This window comes from Diceros bicornis, chromosome 33 (assembly GCF_020826845.1).
Source record: "Diceros bicornis minor isolate mBicDic1 chromosome 33, mDicBic1.mat.cur, whole genome shotgun sequence".
Lineage (NCBI taxonomy): Eukaryota > Metazoa > Chordata > Mammalia > Perissodactyla > Rhinocerotidae > Diceros > Diceros bicornis.
In genome coordinates this window covers 24,854,644-24,874,728 of record NC_080772.1, presented here as the reverse complement: position 1 = coordinate 24,874,728, position 20,085 = coordinate 24,854,644, and the positions used below count along the sequence as shown (strand labels likewise).

General features: G+C 44.4%; 1 long non-coding RNA gene across 1 annotated transcript; it reads left to right on the top strand.

Annotated features, from left to right (window-relative positions):
* The first annotated feature begins 3,962 nt into the window (after positions 1-3,962).
* LOC131396558 (uncharacterized) lies at positions 3,963-19,748 on the top strand. The gene is made up of 3 exons (XR_009216584.1): positions 3,963-4,246; positions 17,817-17,911; positions 18,152-19,748. It is a non-coding gene; the product is annotated as an uncharacterized LOC131396558 (long non-coding RNA).
* The last annotated feature ends 337 nt before the right edge of the window (positions 19,749-20,085 follow it).

Below are 20,085 nucleotides of genomic sequence, written 5' to 3'. Positions count from 1 at the left end.
TAAGAACTCTAGAATCAGATCTGCCCTTGGGCGCGTTATTTAGCTTGTAAGCCTCATTTTTCTGATTTGTAAATGGAAATAATTGTACCTTTTCATTGGGTGATGAGGATACATGAGGTAATGAATTTTATATTAGGGCCTGGGGTTCCTCTGATAAAGCTGTTGGTCTCATTTATGAGAGGAAAATACCACCTGATGGGGAGAAACTACAGAAAATCTCAATGAAACTGTACGTTAAGCCTGGAGAATATATGGAATACATGTTCCAAACATAGTTACCATCCTCGAGCAAACTCTGGGCTTCTCCCAGCAACGTGTATCTCATTTGATGGTACCACCTTCACCCAGTGGTCTGAGCTGGAGACCCAGGGCTCATCCTTAGGGGCTCAGCTCCTCTCTCCCTCCCCCCACCTCACCCATCCACTCATCTGATCTTGTCTCTAAATACTGGTCACTTTTTCTCTCTGCTTTCCTGTCCTTGGTTTAGACCAGGGGGTGGAAGCTTTTTCTGAAAAGGGTCAGAGAGTAAATACTTTTTGCTTTGCCAGCCACACAGTCTCTGCCACAACTACTCAACCCTGCAATTCTAGCACAAAAGCAGCCATAGACAATTACGTAAAAGAATGGGTGTGGCTGTGTTCTGATAAAACTTTATTTATAAAAACAGGTGGAGAGCGGGATTTCACCCACAGGACGTAGTTAGCTGGCACCTAATTTGGACCCACATGATCTTTTGGAGGTTAGAACGGTGGCCCCCAGACCTCCCTGCAGGCCTAATGTAATCTTGTCACTCCCAGTTTGAAAGCTTTCAATAGCTTCCTGTTATGTTAGCAAAGGATGGCCTTGTGCCACATTATTAGAATCACTTGGGCTGTTTTTTATTTTATTTTATTTTATTTTTTGTTTGTTTGTTTGGAAGATTAGCTCTGAGCTAACATCCATGCCAATCCTCCTCTGTTTTGCTGAGGAAGATTGGCCCTGGGCTAACATCCGTGGGACGCTGCCACAGCATGGCCTGACAAGCGGTGCATGGGTGCACGCCTAGGATCCAAACCCGGGCTGCCAGCAGCAGAGCCCGCGCATTTCACCACTACGCCGCCACGGGGCTGGCCCCAGGCTGCTTTTTAAAATGCAGAGTTCCAGGCTCCTCTCCAGAATCACTAAAATAGCGTCTCTGGGGGATGGGCTGGGGAGCTGGATATTAACAAGGCTCGCATGGAATTCTTATGCAGCAGTTCTCAAAGTGGGGTCCCTGGAGGGTCCGCCTATGCTTTTCGTAGTTTTGTGATCCAGGAAACAGTGAACAGCAAGCTGAAAGCCCCTAGGCTGTCGGTCTGGTGAGAAGGCTGTATGGTTGGTGTGGAGGGAGGGAGCAGTGAGAGAGGAGAGAATGAGGCCCAGAGGAAAGGGGCCAGGGCAGACGGCGTGGGGCCCTGGAGGCCATTGAGAGACTTGGCTTTTACTCAGAACAAGATGGGAGCTGTTGGAGAGTCTGAGCAGGTCAAATTATGCCAGCTATTCCAGGAATTCAGCCCTGTCTTCCTCCTTCCTCACGCTCAATCTGAGTCTTTATCTTCCTCCCCCCAGGGGCTACAAGTTCCTTGACGACCTAGACTGTCTTACCTGCCTTTATCCTCAGCGGCCAGCAATGCCGAGAACCTCATGGGTATTCAACAAATACCGACGCATGTAAAAATGCCTTTGTCTTCCCTTGTGGCTGGATTCTGATTTTGGTTTGGTAAGAACTTCGTGAGAAAAATGCAGTCTTTCTGAAATGAACATGAAAACATATTTATTTTCCCATGTGTAGCTTAATAAACGACACGTTATCTTTTTTAAAAAATCCCATCATCAGAAACACTTCACCAGACAACCAGAAATCAACATGCCTTTCCTTTGTGATCATAAATAAATCTGAATAAAAATTACTATTTTCCGGATGCGATCCTGCGGCGTTGGAAAAGCCAGTCCCTCTTTCTGTACTGGGTCGCTGGGGAGTTTCACAATTCTCTTTTCCGCTCTTCTCAGAATGTAGCTGGCCTCCTTGTGTTGGTGCGTCTCCTCCAGCTCCCTGTGAGGATCTTTCTGGGCAGTGTTTTCCTCAGCACCATCTGAGGAAGGAATTAAGCACTGTTTCCACTCACCACGCGAGCAGCTTCCTGCCTGACACCCCAAGGGTGGACTCCAGCGCTGCAGAGCCTGGCTCCCGCTCTCCATTCTGGCTCACCTTTTCTTCCTCTCAGGTGGACAGCCAGCTGCCTCCCCAGCTGCCCACAGCACTGGAAACCTAGGGGGCAGAAACACACCTGCCTGTGAGAGGTCACCAGGAACCCCTGTCCTCCATCCCTTTACTTCCAGAAAGGGCATAAGGGAGGGAAGGGTGCCCACATTCTTTTCCAAATCTTGAAGCGGAATGAACTCTAATGGAGGAGATTTTAAGGAAGAAGAATGTCACTGCTCAAAGAAATCATAGTATTTTATTGAACACATATTTGTGTGTGTGTATGTTCGTAAGTGTGTGGCCCACACCAGGTTTTTGTTTCCACCAGGTGTCTGTTCTTTTTATCTGTATTTACAGGAGAAAGTCTAGTAGTTCCTCTTGCTCTTGTCTAAGAAGTCATTTCCCTTTGGGACAACAGTTTTCAGAAGAGCTGACTAAGAGTTTCCTTAGTGCGGGAGGGGGTCTGTATTCCTTCCCCCTAGACTGGAAGCTCTGTACCGTGCTGTAGGCCCCACAGGGCAGGGGCCGTCACCATTGTTATGTATGTGGTTGGTCCAGCACCCAGCACAGTGCCTGTCTTGTGAAAGGGGTGCTCTATCAATGTTTGTTACATTGGAGGAGTGTGAGATGTTACATAATTTTAAGATATTAACCTATGCGCTCCCCAATATTTCCTTCTACCCCATAACGCTTGCTCCACCCCAAATAGGCAGCCACAGAGGGGTGTTCATTGTTTCAGGAAATGAATAATTGGAAAGACAGGGTTTTCGAGGGAACTCAGAGCAGAAACCGTTGATTTGGACAAATTCCTTATGAATTAGATTTTTCGAGTTAGTGGAGAATAAGTGAGGAAACAACGAGAGTAAGAATGTGTCCCCTGCTCTTCCTCGCTCATCATTCCCATAAGCCATGTCCCAGGTAGAGAGCTGGCAGCAGAAACCCCAGTATGTTTGAGGAACCTGAGAGAGATGAGAGCTGAGAGCCGGCCTCTGGCTGAGCCCAAGAGGAGTTGGGTACCAAGACCCCAGAGCAGACACGGCTGTGACGGCCTCACCTGGGAGTTGAAGAATGTTCCCCACGAACCTGAGGGCAGCACAGAGTGGTGGGCAGCCTGCCTCTGTGGGCCTGGCAGCGACATCCCTGGGGTTGTATGTGACACCCAAATAGCTAGCACCACTCTAGCAGCTGCCTCTCTACTGCTTAGAGCAGACCAGTGCCTGGCACAAAGCAGGCATTCAATAAATATTTATCGAATTAATATATAGAGGTACTCAATGAATATTTCCAGTTTTCTACACTTTGTTTGAGTAAATTTTAACCCACTTTGCATCTGTTACCCATTTATAAAGCAGAGACATTCTAACACCCTGGCTAGAGACAGGAGAAAAATAGCTCATCAATTGATTTTTCACCCATGTACCCTGCAGGGCATTGTAGGGATGGCACTGACACATACGACATGTTCCCCAAACCCAAATATTTACTAGTTGGAAGGACAAGGCTCAAGGAGTAAAAGGAGAGAGTAACAAAAATAAGCATGTAAGAGCCAACTGAAGCTGACCATCATTATCAGAGGAATAGAGTAGAGTATAGGGAGAGATTGGGGGTGGAGGGGTCATTGAAATATGAGTAGGATTGAAATGAGCGGGGGAGGAGAGTAGGGAAGGTGTGGGTGAAGAGAGAAATTCGATGAACAAAGAAGTGGAAGCAGGAACGAGCGTGGCACGTTCCAGTTACAATAGACCATCAACATGAACCGCTGGAGTGGCGGGTTGATGTCAAGATCTAATCACTAGACTAGAGAGGGGCCAACCAAATTGCGACAGTTCTTAAGGCCAAGTTAAGGAGTCTGGACTTAGCATGGAAGAGGACCCAATGCAAAATGAGAATTCAGGGTTCCTTGTTCAAAAATTCTTAAGAGTTTCAAGACAGTGCAGCAGAGCATTAAACCAAGTGCAGAGACTTCCTGAGCACAGGGCCTCGTGTGACTGTCCCGCTGATACGCCCGTGAAGACCACGCTCCGTGTAAGTGTTGGGTATATGTTGAAAGATTTTGAGCAGGAAAATGATGGATTAGAGTGGCATATTAGAAGGACCGGCTGTCGGTGTCTCCTGGATGGGTGGAGACAGGAAGTGGCAGAGGAATACCTATTAGGAAATCATTGGACTTGTCAAGCATGCGCCCAGAGAAGGTTGGCGATTGTGGGAAGGGGAACACGGGGCGCGTGTGATGTGTAGTGTGGATCGGTGTCTCGGTGGGCCGAGTAGGGGAAGAGCCCAGGCCCTCTATGGTGACGCCATGGCTTGAGCCCGGGTCTTGGAGACAGCCGAAATCAGCCAGAGAAAGAGGAAGCGTGGCAAAGGGAGCTGGCTTTGGGAGGCTGGTGAGCAGTAAGCAGTCTTAGGCACGCTGAATACGAGAAAAAGGCAGGGCCTCCAAGAAGAAATGCTCAACTGGCAGCTGAAGATGAAGAAGAAGGGTTAGGTTTGGAAATGTAGATTTGAAAGCAGCGAAAAGTGTTGTGTAACTGTTGAGGTTGTGAGGCCATATGCAATGTCTTAGGAATTAAGTGGATAGATAAGCAGGGTGCTAAAAACCAGATGAGTACTTTAATATTTTCTGCTGCCACTTAAAGGAATTGGGCAATTAGCTGGGATGTTGGATCCAGCAGCCTGATGGAAGGTTTTTCCAATTACTATTTCCACAAAGTGGTTGTGCAGAATAACAAATCTGTTTTGATCTTTCAGTGCTAAAACATGGTAAAAAAAAAAAAAAAATGTCGCAATACTAGTAAAAACTTACCAGCATTAACTGTCAAAGGGCCCTTGTAGTAGGTTCCCCTGCCCCCTCCTCTTCCTCACTTTTTAATGATCCATTTATTTTTCAGGCAATTCTTTCAGGAATTTGAAAGTTTAAGCAGGGGTTACATGGAGAACTAACAGGAAATGTCTCATCTTTCCAAGTTTATTGTTGAGAGTGGCCAGATGTCATTTGTTTGTGAGTGGGAAATGGGAAGTTAGATCACAGAACGTGAAACTTAAAACTCCGTGTTTTTTTCAAAAAAAGGGAGTGGAGAGGAGAAACACACCCAGGGAAGCCACTTTGCCTCCTGTGACTTATGTTAACAGTGTAGCGGAGCAGTGCTCATGAGCAAGACGCTAATATGAGAACATGTTTTACTGTCTGCAGGCCCAGCTCTCCTCGAGGTCTCTGTGCAAACAGCTGGTCTCCGCCTGGCTGGGCCGGGGTGTTTGCGAGCTCTCAGCGGATCTGCTATAATTATAAACCCCATGAAGGTCCAGGAATGGGGGTCAGCGTTCTCATTGGTCATCATGCCCCAGGATAAAGAATGAGACAGGAACTTACAAAGAGTCCTTTGGTGTTTAGCACTTACAAAACAATTATATTGATTTTTTTAATTGTATTTTCAGCCTCTGTGGTTTAGACTCTGGGTCAAACACTTCCAGACTGTTGGGGCTAGCTGGCTCAGATCTGGCCTCTTGGTCTCTAATTGCTCGCTGACTGTCCCGGAAATACCCTCTTCATCCCTCACTGTTGCTGCAGTGGGCTTTGGCAGGTTCCCTCTCAGCCAGGTGTTTTCCCCAGCAGTCGCTATGGCAGCAATGTACAGCAGAGGTTCTGAGAGGCTTGGAATTGACAGGCCGGAGGCGGGCCCTCAGTTCCTGTCTCCAGCCCACGATTTGCTGATCCATCCCTCTTCCTCAGAGAGAGAAAATAGTACAGTATTGCACTTCCTTGGAAGATAACAGGTTCCAGGCCAGACAAACAGATGTAAACTTGGAATTGGTTATTGGATCACCGGGCCAAACACAGGACTCTTAGCTGAATGGGAGTATATAGAGCAAAGGGATCCAAGAGCAGCTCCGAGGCTCAGCACTTCTTGGCCAGTTTTGCAAAGGAAAAGGAAAAGAAATCCCCCACCTACTTGCTGGGCTTTCAAGGGCAACAGGAAAGATTGTCTTCAACTCTACTCCTCTCCTCCACTCAAAGCTATCTAGCAGGTTTTTCTTCCTTGGGCCCTGCCTAAGATCCTGAAATCCCCACTTTAGTCTCTTCTCCGGGTTAAAGCATTAAGGCTTCATTTATGCAAATACTGAACCGGAGAAGCAAGCCCATTGGCCAGGCTCTTCTGCCATATTGGCTACCTAGGCATTTATTGTCACAGTGTCGGATGGATGAGAAACACAAGAGATAAGCTTTTCTTTTTATTGTGGTAAAATAAATACATATATATCGCATAACACTTACCATTTTAACCATTTTCAGGTGTACAATTCAGTAGCATTAAATACATTCACAACATTGTGCAACCATCACCACTATCCATTTCCAGAACTTTTCATCTTCCCAAACAGAAACTCTGTACCCTTTAAACAATAACTCCCCATTCCCCACTATCCCCAACCCCTGGTAAACTCTAGTCTACTTTCTGTCTTTATGAATTTGCCTATTCTAGGTACCAACAGATAAGCTTTTAAAAATAACTGTTTGTGAAAATAGTACATTTTTTAAATACATGCTCAAAGAACACAGAAAAGTACAAAAGAAAATCACCTCATAACATACCATTGTCAACGTTTGCTGAACATCATCTAGGATACCTTTGTACGTGTATAGACTTATAGAACCAGTGGAAGAAAAATGCTCAGTCAGAGAGATAAACTTTACAAAAATGAAATTATTCCATACATGGGCGTTTTAAATTAGAAATTCAATTTTTCTTAAATTTAACAGAAGAAAAAGTGATTGAAGGTATTGCTCAACTTTAGATAAGTGATTCTTCAGAACAAAAATGTTAACTCTGAAAAAATTCCTCTTCATTAGTGAAAACAATGAAGATGTTGGACTCCTTATCATTTGTTTTTTTGTTTTTTTTAAATTTTTTGTTTATTGCAGTAACATTGGTTTATAACATTGTAAAAATTTCAGGTGTACATCATTATAAATCCATTTCTGCATAGATTACATCATGTTCACCACCAAAATACTAATTACAACCCATCACCATACACATGTACCGAATTATCTCTTTCACCCTCCTCCCTCCCCCCTTTTCCTCTGGTAACCACCAATCCAATCTCTGTCCCTATGTGTTTGTTTATTGTTGTTATTGTCCACTACTTAGTGAAGGAAATCATACGGTATTTGACCTTCTCCCTCTGACTTATTTCACTTTGCATTATACCCTCAATGTCCATCCATGTTGTCACAAATGCCTGGATTTCATCGTTTCTTATGGCTGAGTAGTATTCCATTGTGTATATATACCACATCTTCTTTACCCATTCGTCCCTTGATGGGCATTTAGGTTGCTTCCAAGTCTTGGCTATTGTGAATAACGCTGCAATGAACACAGAGGTGCATGTACCTTTACAAATTGGTGTTTTCAAGTTCTTTGGATAAATACCCAACAGTGGAATAGCTGGATCATATGGTAGTTCTATCTTTGATTTTTTGAGGAATCTCCATACTGTTTTCCATAGTGGCTAGTACTGGAAGTCCTAGCCAGAGCAATCAGGCAAGAGAAAGAAATAAAAGGGATCCAAATTGGAAAGGAAGAAGTGAAACTGTCACTATTTGCAGACGACATGATTTTATATATAGAAAACCCTAAAGAATCCACCAGAAAACTTTTAGAAGTAATAAACGAATATGGTAAAGTTGCAGGATACAAAATCAACATACAAAAATCAGTTGTGTTTCTGTACACTAACAATGAAGTAGCAGAAAGAGAAATTAAGAATACCATCCCATTTACAATTGCAACAAAAAGAATGAAATGCCTAGGAATAAACTTAACCAAAGAGGTGAAAGATCTGTACACCGAAAACTATAAAACATTTCTGAAAGAAATTGAAGAAGACACAAAGAAATGAAAAGATATTCCGTGCTCTTGGATTGGAAGAATTAACATAGTTAAGATGTCCATACTTCCTAAAGCCATCTATAGATTCAGTGCAATCCCTATCAAAGTTCCAACAACATTTTTCACAGAAATAGAACAAAGAATCCTAAAATTTATATGGAACAACAAAAGACCCCGAACAGCTAAAGGAATCCTGAGAAAAAAGAACAAAGCTAGAAGTATCACACCCCCTGATTTCAAAATATACTACAAAGCTATAGTAACCAAAACAGCATGGTACTGGCACAAAAACAGACACACAGATCAATGGAATAGAATCGAAAGCCCAGAAATAAACCCACACATCTATGGACAGCTAATCTTTGACAAAGGAGCCAAGAACATATAATGGGGAAAAGAAAGTCTCTTCAACAAATGGTGTTGGGAAAACTGGATAGCCACATGCAAAAAACTGAAAGTAGACCCTTACCTTACACCATACACAAAAATTAACTCCTTATCATTTGTTGGTCACGTTTCTCAGATTTGCCTGTAGCAAGTGAAAACCTGTGATGAGTGACGGCAAAGTGCGTGCACTTCCTCTGCCTCCTGCACCCCCTCGTCCCCAGCTCTACATCCCAATTGTTGTTGGTTGGGTTATTACTTTTACCTCATCCGGGTGATGACATTTGCATTCAGATCAGGCAGGTTGTGGTGGATGAGGTGAAGGGAAAGCAGGGGGACCTGGGAGGCCTGAGGTTGAGGTGATGGCTTCATAGCCACATGCGTGGAGCCTCCATCATCAGAGCTGAGTAATGGTACTGATGATGACAGGCAACTTTTTCAAGAGCTTACTATGGGCCAAGCATTATGCTAATTAACTATCTTCCCTGTATTACGTTCCTCCATCCTTACGTGCGGCCTATGATCAATGCTATTGGCTGGATATTTTTATTGTTATTTTTGCTGTATGGATAAGGAGCTGAGGCTTGGGGAAGGAGCTTGCCCAGCATCCCAAAGCTGTAAGACCTGGAGCCAGGCAGTCCAACCGCAGAGCTCACACTGTCTTCTGCACTAACTCTACAGCTGAACAGCCATTGGATCTACAACTTCAACCGGGGCTCTTTCTAGAGGGGCTCTCGAGATCAGAAAGATGGTAGAGGGGGCAGCCAACCCTTTAGGTTGACATGGTGTGTTCCCATGATTTATCTAGTTTGCTCTTCTCCATAATATTCCCATTTGACAGATGAGGGAGAGAGGTGACTTGACTCCTCCAGGGGCTGAGCTCAGGAGTAGCTCTGGGGCTCCGACTCCAGTGTCAGCCTCTTTCTACTCTGTGTCCCTCCTCAGCCCTGTGCTCTCTGATCTTGAAGATGGTACTTGGCCAATTTTAATGGTGGGAGGGCGGCTTCCTCGAAAAAAAAGAACCCCTTTTGAAATAACGTCTTCTGTTAGCTGCCATTTAAGAAAATTCAAGGGCTTTGTATTAGTTTCCTGAGGCTGCTGGTAATATTACCACAAACTGGATGGTTTAAAGCAGTTGAAATGTATTCTTCATTCTTCAGTACCTCCTCCAGAGGTCTGGAGGCCAGAAGTCCAAAATCAAGGTATTGGCAGGCTGCGCTCCATTGAAGGCTGTAGGGGAGAAGACTTCTTTGCATCTTCTAGCTTCTGGTGGCTGCCAGTGATCCTTGGTTTTCTTTGGCTCATAGATGTGTCACTCCAACCTCTGCCACTGACTTCACATGGCTCTGTCCTTTCTTATCAGGACAATAGTCATTGGATTTAGGGTCTAACCTAATCGAGGATGATTGCATCTCAAGATCCTTAATTTAATTATATCTGCAAAGACACTATTTCCAAATAAGGTCAGGTTCACGAGTCCCAGGTAGACATATCTTTTTTGGGGGAGGGAGGTATTCAACCCACAGGCTTCATGGTGAATGACTGATTCGGGAAGCAGTGCTCCCCCAGTTGGTGCGTTTGTTCCCATCAATGACCATGGACAGTTCAGTCACTCGCTGATTGAACTTCAGGCCTGTCTTGAACAGGGAGCTACTGGTGGCACCATTGTGTTGGAACTGGGTTCCCCCTCCCAGAGTCACGGCCATACCACAACTGCAAATGCCCCGACATTTTGCTATTAGATGGAATTTCTCTTTGGGGGCTAGAAATGCACATCCTCACTTAGTTTCTGACTGAAAAAAAAACAAAGAAAAGCAGCAAAGCTTGAACTGCACAAGGCTGTGTCACAAGTCTATATATAATGCTCTCCTGTGGGTCACACAAATACCCACACAGGAGTTTTGTTTAATGTTTTGAACTGTCTCCAAGTTTATAGGACATATTATGGGGTTGGAACATCTGATAAATTATTTTTGGAAAATGAACTGAGGCCTGGTCCAGAAGGTACATTTAAACCTGTATCCCTTTGTCTGAATTTGTATCTTTAGCTACAGACATGGTGGTCTGAGGCCTGAGGTCTCCAGCTTCCCAGGAAGCTGATGCCAGTGGACAGATTCTGGCTTTACTGTGTCTAAGAGACTCTAGCTCGCTGATTCTCTGCCGTACTAATTCCCCCAATTCCCCTATTCTTTCCTTTCCAGTCCATCTCATATCAAATTTAAAGAGGCTTAAAATGGATCCTTTTTTGGTACCAAAGATCTTCCCTGGGAGGAAGGCTCTTCTCATCATACTGTCTGACTCAGAGCCCATTCCCCCTTGAATCCTTCCCTACTCATCCCAGGCCTCAAAACTCAAGACTTTCTGTGAAATCCCAAATGCTTGATTGCTATACTGCTCACCAACTTGGCACAGGCCTCATTGCTGATGCTGGAAGATAGATAATGCAATGTCTTGCCTCCCTGTATCTCCCATCTGTGTCCAGGACCAGCAGGACTGGGTGTGAGGTCAATGCTGCTCGAGTGACACTGGAAGCCCCTGGTATTCCTGGAACCCCCTAGATCAGCAGGAAGACATTCGGTTTCTCCGAATTCAACAGCTTCATAAATTTGATTCATTTTAGAATAGCTGTCTTCCACTGGTTTCTGTTTATCTTCAAAACTGATTGTAGAAATCCCTAGCTCTGCTCTTTTTAAATAGCCTACTGTTAGTTTTATTATTTAGACCCCGTTCTTGTTTCAGAGAAAAGTGTAAAGCCTCGCATAGTTTTATTATTTAGACCCCGTTCTTGTTTCAGAAAAAAATGTAAAGCCTCGCATCCTGGGATTTGACACATTTTTATCTGTGACTAATGCTATAGTCAGAGAGATAAGGACTACCAGTCATGCATGGCTCCTACATGGCTCCTTCTGCTAGGAAATGAAGGAGAATTCTTTCATAACCAGGGTGCTGAGCGCACCCCCCAGCCACCTTTAGTCATCGTCAAGTGCATAACCCTTGCTCAGTGGTCCTTGCCAATAGCTCACACTGAACCAACCTGAGTCAGGCACTGTTCATCTGCTTTTACAGGGATTTTTTTAAAAAATTGAGATACAATTGACATATAACATTATATTAGCTTCAGCTGTACAACACAATGATTCGATATTTGTATATATGGCAAAATGATCACCACAATAAGTCTAGTTAACGTCCATCAACACACATAGTCACAAATTTTTTTCCTTGTGATGAGAACTTTCTCTTTTTTTCTGGTGAGGAACATTAGCCCTGAGCTAACATCTGTTGCCAATTCTCCTCTTTTTGCTGGGGAAGATTGGCTCTGAGCTAACGTCTGTGCCCATCTTCCTCCACTTTTTATGTGGGATGCTGCCACAGTGTGGCTTGATAAGCAGTGCACAGATCCACGCCCGAGATCTGAACTTGCAAACCCCGGGCTGCTGAAGCGGAGTGCGCAAACTTAACCACGACACCACCGGGCCAACCCCTGATGAGAACTTTTAAAATTCACTGTCTTAGCAACTTTCAAATGTACAATACAGTATTATCAACTATACTCGCCGTGCTGTACATTATATCTCCAGGACTTATTTTGTAACTGAAAGTTTCTACCTTTTGACTCCCTCTACTCATTTCACCCACACCCCCTACCCTCTACCTCTGGTAACACCAATCTGTCCTCTGTATCTATGAGCTTGCCTTTTTTTTTAGATTTCATATATAAGTGAAATCATATGGCATTTGTCTTTCTCCATCTGACTTATTTCTCTTAGCATAATGACCTCAAGGTCCATCCATGTTGTCACAAATGGCAGGATTTCTTTCTTTTTTATGGCTAAATAATATTCCATTATATATATATATATATATATATATATATATATAGACACTTAGGTTGTTTCCATGTCTTGGCTATTGTGAATAATGCTGCTGTGAACATGGGGGTGCAGATATGTTTTTAAGTTAGTGTTTCTGTTTCCTTCAGATAAATACCCAGAAGTAGAATTGCTGGATCATACAGTAGTTCGATTTTTAGTTTTTTAAGGAACCTCCATACCATTTTCCATAGTGGCTGCACCAATTTACAATTTCCACCAACAGTGCACAAGGGTTCCCTTTTCCCCACATCCTCGCCCACACTTGTTATTTTTTGTCTTTTTGATGGTAGCTATTCTAACAGGTGTGAGCTGATATCTCATTGTGGTTTTGATTTGCATTTCCCTGATGATTAGTGATAGTGAGCACCTTTTCATGTACCTGTTGGCCATCGGTAAGTCTTCTTTGGAAAAATGTCTGTTCAGATCCTCTGCCCATTTTTAAAATTGGATTGTTTATTTTTTTGCTGTTGAGTTATATGAGTTCCTCATATATTTTGGATATTAACCCCTTATCAGATATATGGTTTGCAAATATTTTCTCCCATTCAGTAGGTTGCCTTTTCATTTTATTGATGGTTTCTTTTGCTGTGCAGAAGTTTTTTAGTTTGATGTAGTCCCACTCATTTATTTTTGCTTTTGTGGCCTTTGCTTTTGGTGTCAAATCCAAAAAACTCATCGCCAAGACCAATGTCAAGGAGCTTACCGCCTATGTTGCTATTACTTGGATTTAATCCTCTTAACAGGCCTGTGTAGTGAGTTGCCGTATTGTTTCCATTTTAAAATGAGAAAACTGGGGTCCTCAGCAGTTGAGTCACCTGCCCAAGGTCACAGAGTTGAACCCAGACTCCTGGCCTCTGAGTCTGTGCACCTGACCACTGTTGGTTGGCACTTGACCACTGTGCCAACCTGCTGTGTCACAGGGCTGGCCCCCTAAGGCAGAGGGGACACCAGCCACAAGGCCACAGTGCGCCTCCTGGAAGAGCTAGTAGACATCCTAACAACATTCATCTGGGACGTTGTGATGTGGAAAGTAAATTACAACACATCTCAGTAAGTGTGACTAGAATCCCATGGGTTAGGATGCAGGCACTGTTTTTATCCCGATTTTATGAATCAGGAAATCATGTGTTGATGTGACTTGATTTGCCAAGGTCACCCAGTGGGTAGGCGGTGGAGACAAGATTTGAACCCAGCTCTTTTATCCCTAAGTTGATTGCTCCCAGGAACACACTTTCCCACAAATGCTAGGGCAGTGCCTACTGGATCTGCCTTGATCACATTGATGAAGCTCATTTCTCCCAAAACATCTTTTGCACCCACTGCCCTCTTGTCTGAAGTCCCCCCTTCCAGCCCCGCCTCTGCCAGACTCCGACTCTGCGGGCGTCCTCCACTGGGCAGGCTCACCATCAATTCCTAGCACCTGGGCTGGAGCGGGTGCTCACAAACTGCATCTTGAAAGAATGAGTGGCTTTGTTCCGGGTAAGGAGTTTTTCCCAGAAAATCCCAGCTAAAATGCAAATATGTTGCCTGGCAGAGAGGCCTGGAATTTGTTTATTGGTTATTTGAGGGATGGCTCGTTAGGACCAAAGGATAAAGGGAGGGGAAGCCCTTGAGTTTAGGGAAATGCCCAGGGAAGAGGGGTGGCCCCGGGGAATTCAGGTACAGGGCAGGGGACCCTGAACACTGCGGAAGAGGCGAGGGGAAGTGGTCCTAGTCCCAAGGGTGGAATAGGCCCACCCTTTTCAGTTCCGCCCTGGGCTGGCTGGTCCTCAGGGCACAGTGAGTCTGACCACCTCCATAGACGGTGGGTGAGGCCCCCTGGCAGTGTCTAAGAGTGGGTTCTTCCCAGTCCCTGAAAACGGCGCAAAGTTCCAGTTTCCCAAAGTGGGTCCTGGGAACAAGCGTAGTTACCTACTCGTCCTCTCCTATTAAGTCAAATGTCTCTCTTCCTGGCATAGAACAGCAAATTGTGAAAGGAGAGGCAGCGTCATTGGACCCATCTCCCACCCCGCACCCCGAGTTCATCAAGCAGCCCTCCCCCACCCCTTCTGCAGCCAAATTCTCTCCCAGACCTTTCTCTACGCATTGACGTACATAGGTATGTATTACACACGATAAGTGGATCACACTCCACACACAGTTCTGTGGCTTATCTTTTCCACTTAAACATATTGGATGCCTTCCACTGTCAATTCACCCAGATCTAGTGTAATCTTTCGAAAATAGTCTCATCGTATTTCATCATACGGCATACCAGACATACCACAACATACTAAACCAGGCTCCCACTCAGGGACAATGTAGTTGTCTCCAACTTTTTGCTGTAGCCAATAGTGCTGCATTTCTGCACACGGAGCAGCCTTGTTTTTAAGAGATTCTGTGAACCACTGTGCTTTCTTATCAAGGCTTTTACTTAGGAAGGGACAAAACGGAGTGCATTTCTCCCCGGCTGAGGAGCTCGGCTTTAGAAACCCAGCTGCCCTTCGAACCACAGATGAATTACTTCAGCAGGGTTTCTGAGTCAATATCAGTGAGAATGATCACGAGTGAGAATCCGGACCCCACTGAGTCACCGCCCTGGCCGGCCTCTCACCTCTCCTTCCGGGGAATGGAGGCACTTCAACACCATTTTCTGTAATGCCAAAGGAAATCCCCAGATAAGACGGATACCCTCATGCCTCACAGAAGGCACTCCCCCACTCCCACGGAGATAAACGCATGAATGCTGTCTTAATCACAGTTCACAGTTCTCCAAGCCTCCTCGGCTGCCAAAAAAAACCTCTCTCAACTCGTTGCTGCTGCTACCGCAGTCAGACATAGCACTTCCTAGAAAATTGTCATTCCATTTACTGTTTATTCTTGAGATGGATTATGGTTTCCCATAAACTCTCGTAGCATGAAAGGTAGTTTTTCAGTAAATCTCATGAGATGTCTACGTGAAGGGGAAAAGATTTCTTTATTTTGTTTGCTATTTTATTTTTAATGTGCCGGAAACAAGGAAACCACAGACCCATTTTTGGATAGTGATAAAAGCCAGCAATAGACAATTCTATCTAGAGAACCCAATACTGTTCTACAATCATCTTTAACTCATTAAAAAGTCAGTATACTGGCTGGGATGTGAGGGGGACAGGAGAACTGTCTGCTCATTACACATTGGAGTAAACAAACTTCACAGATTTGTCACTTACAGTCTTGATTTTCGCCACATCTGTGAACCAGTTGTACCATTATTTCCTTATTAAAGCATAGCTGCATCTTAATTAATACCTTAAATAACTGGTTCGTGTGCTAGTCGTATTTTTTTCTAAAGCATATTAAAATAAAAAATGTTGAATATCACCCAAAATGCTCTGGAATCCTGAACAGTGGCACACTTTGATAAACACTGGACTTGGTTGGATCCCAGATTCCAGCCTCCTATGGGGTGTCTTCCAAGGCTAACAGAGACTGAACTCCATCCAGACATAGAAGAATTGCCCTGTGTCTTTGCATTTCTATGCATTTAATGTGTCACAAACCCAGAAATTGGGGGTTGAGAGAGATGGAGAAATTACCTACTTTTGAAAGGCAGGGCAGCTAATTGGAAAACATATGAGCTTTGGAATCAGGTCTAGGTACAAATCTTAGTGACATTAGACAAGGTTCCTCATTTGTAAAGGGGGCATATTAAGAGCCACTGTATAAAGGGGAGCAAAGATGAAATCAGATAATAAACACAAAGTGCCTGGTTGAGGGAAGGTATCCTCACCCAATGGCAGCCAGTGTGAACTCCAGTGTGAGTCTCGATGGGGCAATCACCCATGTGCAGATGGATCCAAGCTAATGGCAGGATAAACCTGCCTGTCCCCGCAAGGGCTTCTCAAGATTAAAGAAAAATCAACAGCCTTTGAAAGAGGTGTCAAGTAACGGGAGGGTTAAGCTCCCTCAGGCTTAAGATAAGAAAGTGGAACACAACCCTGAACCCATTAGGAGGTGCTTGGGAGGCATCCTACTTTTGAGAGCTTCCTTCGATTACTGGAGAAGCAGCGGGAGTAGTTCTACCTAATGTCCAGGGCTTTGAACCTCATGTGAGAACCCACAAATGATTTAGGGGTTTGAAAAATAAGGTGATAGTATTTGGTGTTGTTGCGCATCTCTCCTGAAAAAGGGAAAGATGAGGTCCCATGTGAAAACCTTTGAATGGGAAAAGGCAGCACAGTGACATGGTGAAGGGCATGGGCCCTGGACCCAACGCCTGGGTTTGAATCCGGCCTCCACCATGCACTAGCACTAGAACAGCAAGTGCAAAGGCCCAGGGGTGGGAGCGTGGCTGGGGGTCAGGGGACAGCACAGAGGCTGACATGGCTGAGTGGATTGAGCAAGGGGGGAGTTGCAGCATCTTGTGCCCTGCACACCCCCAGGAGGTGGCACTCACAGAGAACATGATGGGAAAGGTGTCCCTAGATGTGATGGGAGCTGGGTCAGGCAGATGAGGGCTGGGAGGAGATAGTGCAGGACCTTGAAAGACATTGTAAGGACCTTGACTAAGATCCTGAGATGAGAAGATATTTGAGGATCCTTGAGCAGAGGAGGGATGTGATCTTGATACTGAACATCTTAATTTCAAGTTCATGTGCCCCTCGGGCAGTAAGCCAAACACTGAGACATCATGCTTGGAGATGGAGAAAGGTTTATTCCAATTGGCCAAGATCAGAAGGTGGGAGTACAGGTTCTCTCAAATCTGCCTTAATAAGAGAAAAAAAGCAGGGGGTTTTATAGAGCTAAGGGGTGTGGCAGGAGAAATTTCAGAGAAACAAAGGGGTAAAGGTGTTTCTTTCATTCCCAATAAACCCCTGGGCAATCTGACTTCTGGGCGTCAGCTGGGGGCTGGTTATCTGGTGATCCTTGAAGGTGTTCTTTTTCTTCTGTAAAGCAAGCTCATAAATCCTTAGACCCTTGAGTTATCCCTCAGGTTAAACAAGAAAACAGCAAATTGACAAGATTAACTTCTTTTCACAACAAAGTCAAAGGTAATCTTATTGAATATTTATGGTAACTCTCAGGTACCCAGCTTCAATCTGACTTACTGCATTTTGCCTTGTTTACATTAGCCATATCACAGAGTGTCTATTTCTCTAGGCCTAAAAGAGAAGCCATGGTATGGTGGTTTTAATACTGTAATAGCAATGACAATTATCCAATTTCTTGTTCTTAAAAGGAAAGGGAAATATGTTACAGGTTTTCTAGTCCCAAGTAAGAGGATTCATTGACAAAGTGGCTCCCCAGTGCTGCCTGCAGAGTCTGGAAAGGAGACACAGATGGAGAGCAGAGGGGAACAGAGAGCCTGCCCTTGGAGACATTGACACTTGACCTGAGCCAACTGTGTGATCTTGGGCCAATGACTTAACCTCTAGGGATCCTCAACTTCTCTGACTGTACAATGGGGGTAACAGTATCTGTCCACAGGACTGCTGGAAGGAGGAAACAGAACACCTGGGAGAGCACCCAGGAGGCCCACAACCCATGTGACTGTCCTCTGAGCTCCGCGCCCGGATTAGCAGGTGTCTGAGCGTTACTGGGCTGGGACTTCTTTTTTCCTGTCTTCTGAGATTAAGGGGCACAGTGAAGAAGTTGTGACGATAAACATTTCTGGCCAACAGTGCCAGGGAACTGTGGTAACATGTAACATGAAATGGCCAGTCCAGATTCACGAACGCATGGGTGGAGTGTGGCCAGCCTTGAGGGCCTCTCTTAGGTTGATGTAAGTTTAAGTGCAGTGATATTTATTGCCTTTTTGACAGGTGGTGGGAGAAACAAAGAACACTCAGGAAGACCAGGAGGAGTATGAAGCATCCTTCTCACCAGCCTCCGTTATTTTTTGTTCCTCCGCACCCATCCTCTGTCTTCCTTAACACCCACCACGTGGTGTGGGGTCTGTCCTCCCCGGACCATCCGGGTGTGGCGGTGGACAGGGTGAGGGATGGGAGGGCTCCACACCAGCTGAGCAACTGCAGCTCTCACAGAAGATGCGCTCAGATGTGGTGCTGAGAAAACAACCCTGCTTCCTGCAGAGACTTCAAAAGCCCACACCCCGTCTACCGCTGCACATTTTTGCAGCTGAAGGAGAAACTGCTGGAAATAAGAGTTTCCCTGATGTCATTGGGATGAGGCCGGCTGTGTTCTCCCGGAGACATCAGGGAGTTGGCTCAGGAAGGGCTGGGTGGGAAGTGATGCAACTTTGGACAAAGGTTCTGGGCTCTTCGCAAAGGGAGGTCAGGTGGGGCCCCTGGGTTCTGAGTTGGCTGACTCTTCACCTGCACTTAAGAGCAATAGAAAGTTTTAGTCCTAAGAGCAGAGGGTATGGAGAGTAGAGATTCAGAGAAAGGGCCGAGCAGGGCAGGTAGAGCCGTGCAAGGACCTCTGAAATCTTCCTTTCTCCTCTCTTCCTACCCTTTTCCATCTAAAAAGAAGAAAATATTCATCCTACGTCAGTCATCTGGTGCTTCTAATTACCAATTTTATTCAGTTCTTCTAGGTTATGTTATCATCCCAAGCGAAATCCTTTAAAGATGCCTGGAACACTGGAAGGACCCAGGGTTCCTTGGAGAAATAGCTGATTTCTGATTAGAGCAGGAAATGTTCAAGATGAGCCTCTGGGATTGTGCCAGAAAGAGGAAAACTATCAAAAACTGGCCCAGGAGCCAGCTGGAGAGTCCTACTGACCAACAATGGGAAATTTTTAGCATCAGAAAGAATAATGACTGCAATGTATTGAAAGGCAGCAAATACAGAAAACTGTGAGTTCATAATGATAAAAAGAGAGCCCTTTATTGGTCACCATTAGAGGTTTGAGTAACAACTCATATCTCTGAAAATTGATAGAATAAGCACATATCCTCCCTTTTCTGCATGAACTATATATTTCAGAGCAACCAAAGAGCTGGTAAGGTAAAGGTCATCCTTATGTAAGAATTCTCCCTTATAAATGCAGAAGGAATAATAGAATTAGAAAATCATGAATTTTGTAACCTCTAGTAGAATGATGGGTTTAGAAATGATCATCAATGGATGCTAAAACTATCTGGTGAAAGGCTGACATGGAATTTTAAAATGGGAAACCCACAGCAACACCTACAAAGTGTTCTGCTCACATAAAAAATTTAAAACTGAATCTAAACAAGCCTCTAGATGTGCCCTATCCAATATGGCATCCACATACATCCCCGGAACACTTGAAATGGAGCTGTTCTGAATTGAGATGTGCTGTTAGTATACAATACACACCCAATTCTGAAGATGCAATATAAAAAAGAATATAAAATATCTCATTTATAATTTTTTGTATTAATCACATTTTGAAATGATAGCATTTTGGCTATTTCACATTAAATAAATATATTATTAAAAATAATTTCACCTATTTCTTTTAGCTTTTTTAATGTGGCTGCTAGAACATATAAAATTACATCTGGGGCTTGCCTTTTATTTCCAGTGGATGTTGTTGCTCTAAAGCTTACTTAGCAGTTTTCAGAGAATACTGGCAATAGCAGAACTAGTTAACAACACCATGAGGAAATGATTGGCCAAGTCCAGAATTTGGGGAAATTCTACCAGATAAATGACTTACTTTCTTCAGCAAATAAATGGTATTAGAACCAATAGGGAATAAAGATGGCTTTAGATGAAAACAGATATAACAACCAAATGCAGGGCATGAACCTTATTTACTTCCTGA